This window comes from Arachis ipaensis, chromosome B09, assembly GCF_000816755.2.
Source record: "Arachis ipaensis cultivar K30076 chromosome B09, Araip1.1, whole genome shotgun sequence".
Lineage (NCBI taxonomy): Eukaryota > Viridiplantae > Streptophyta > Magnoliopsida > Fabales > Fabaceae > Arachis > Arachis ipaensis.
The window spans coordinates 117,852,997-117,855,765 of record NC_029793.2 but is presented as its reverse complement, the minus strand read 5'-3'; positions in this window follow the sequence as shown (position 1 = coordinate 117,855,765).

The following is a 2,769-nucleotide window of genomic DNA, read 5'->3' as shown; positions in this document are numbered from 1 at the left end:
ATTATAATTTAAAAGACTTTAAGATTAGAAAATAAATTTGTATATATATTTTTAGCTAGATTTTATTTATTTTTTAATTATATTAAACTAATCGGATAATTGGATTGGTTCGAGTTTCACGATCTCATAACCAATACTCGAACCAATTAAATTCAGATATATCGGGTCGAATCGATTTTGGCTGGTTTATCGAGTTATCCGTACTCGTGAATACCCCTATATAAAATAATTCGAGAACAAGAGACAAGATACGTTCTTGATCCATCTCCTAATCATACATAAAATACGTTTAACACTGACTTGAGCGTTGGAGTATATTTTACAACTACCCACATTATTTTACATTGGCCAAGGTATAACTCTTCCAGTTTTAGGATTACAATGCTCACCAAGATGTGGCGGAACTATACCAAAATGATCATTCATCTACACAAGAACATTTAGCGCATACCATGCGCTTGAAGAATTAAACTTTCTTTATGCTCCAACTTTTAGGATCAAATATGATAGATAACCAACAACTTCCAACACCATCTTGGCTGTTGCATATGGTTAAAGAGTTGCAACAATCTAATCAATGCATGGCAGCTAAAAACCAACAGATGACAAACCAATTAGTCGAGCTTACTAATGCTCGAATAACAAACAATGAGCACAATGAAAATAATGAAGGTGATCAAAATGATGAAGATAAGGATTGCAAATCTAATCCTACTCATGTATTTGAAACACCAAAATCGAGAAACAACCAACCTACCACTCATGCTAAGGGTCAAAATATTGCTAGCCAATTTACTACTGATGTTATGAACTTTCAATAACCCAGAAATTTTGCTTTGCCCCTCACTTTGAAGCCTTATAAAGGGCACGACAATCCAAAGAAGCATGTACAGAAGTTTTATTCGATGATGCTAGTGAATCGTACTTCCGATCGATCCTATTTTATGTCATTGTTTTTCAACTTTTTTGGATGCTGCTACACATTATTAGTTTTCTTCTTTGCCTGGATTTATTTCTTATTATTAGGATTTAGCCAAATCTTTTGAAGATCAATTTGCGGCTTCTCCTATTTATATGCACGATTCAAATTATTTGAGTACAATTAGATAAGGACAACATGAAAGTCTTCAGAATTATGTTATTTGATTCACTAAGATAGCTATGAATATTCCATATTTACATCTAGAAGTACATCTCCATGCCATCAAAAGTGCACTGCGGCCGAGATAGTTTCAAGAAACCATTGTCGTATCCATTGTTGTCAAACTCACGAGTAACTTATAAACTCACTGCGTACGATACGAGTTTACGAGTTTAGATAGAGGAATCGAGTTTACTCGAGCATAAACTCGATCCAGAGTAAAATTGGATAAACTTGGCTAGACTTGGTCAAACTCACGAGTCTAGTATCGAGTTAGCATTTTGCTCTATTTTTTTGAAAAACGATGTCGTTTAGACCCGAAAAAAAATATAACCTCTAAGGTTACAATACTAAGCCCACCAAAGAAGTGAAGAACACTCAGACTCACCCCTCTCTCTATCGTCGTTTGTCTACATTTGCTATGATGCTCCTCGCTTGCCTCTGCTCTGCTTCACGCCATCATCTCCCTGGGTCTTTGCCTCTGTTTCTTGCTTTGCTTCGCGTCTTTGCCATCCAAAACTCAGTCGCGTTGTTGTTGTTCATGAATTTGCCTTTGTTTCGGTGTTTCGTACGGCTACTGTGCTTTACTTTATGTCCTTGCACTACGTTGTTGGCTCTCTGCTATGTATTATTGCCTCCATTTCAATGTTTCGTGCTGTTGCTGTTGTTAATTTTTGTAACCGATTGCTTGGTTGTGGTTCTCCATTTCTCACTCCATCGCTACATTCAAGTAATTTTATTACTTAAAATTTTATTGGTTTAAGCTTTTACATATTAGAATTTAGTCATTTAGTGATTTTTATTTTACATATTAATTTATTATCGGTAAACTATTATGATTTATAATTTTCATTTTACAATTCCCATAATTATGGTTAATGGTAGTACATTATTAGTAATTTGATTATGTTTTTGATGAAGATGGTGAAAATGATATCGATGTCATGGAAGATGAAGATATTGGAGGATTTTAGTTCTAATTTATTAGAACATTTAACTGTGTGAGTTGAACTAAAGCACTTGTTAATTGATATAATTATGTGTTTAATTAATTGCATAAACATGATTGTGAAGGATTTAAATGTGTGCTCTAAAGTATTTGTTATAATGTTAATGTGTGCTATTATTTTTAGGGCTATCAAAATGGGTTAAACTCATCGAGGCCAGCCCATTTACCTATTTAAATGGGAGAATTTTGTCTCTAAAATTAAGTCCGTTTAAAATTTGGATTAAACGAGCTGAGCCCGTTAACCCAAACGAACTTTATCTATTTTACATTTTTTTTCAAAAAAGTAGCACTTTTAGCCATTATTTTTTTCGTTCCGACCCAAAAATTCGACCCATCAACTAAAAAAAATTATTTTTTTAAGGTTTTCGACCTAAAAGTGATATTTTTAGTCAAAATACTTTTCAAAAAGTAAAGTAAAAAGGTAAACAGGTAAGCCATAAACGGTCCAAGTTGAAAAATTATGATTCGTGAATAAAACGGGCTTAAATGGGCCAGTCCAATTAACTCGCGGGCTTAAATAGGTTGGACCTAAATAGGTTTGGCTAGCCTGTTTGACGGTCCTAATTATTTTTGTTAATTATGTGCTTTAAAGTTGATATTATTAATTTTGAATGGCTAT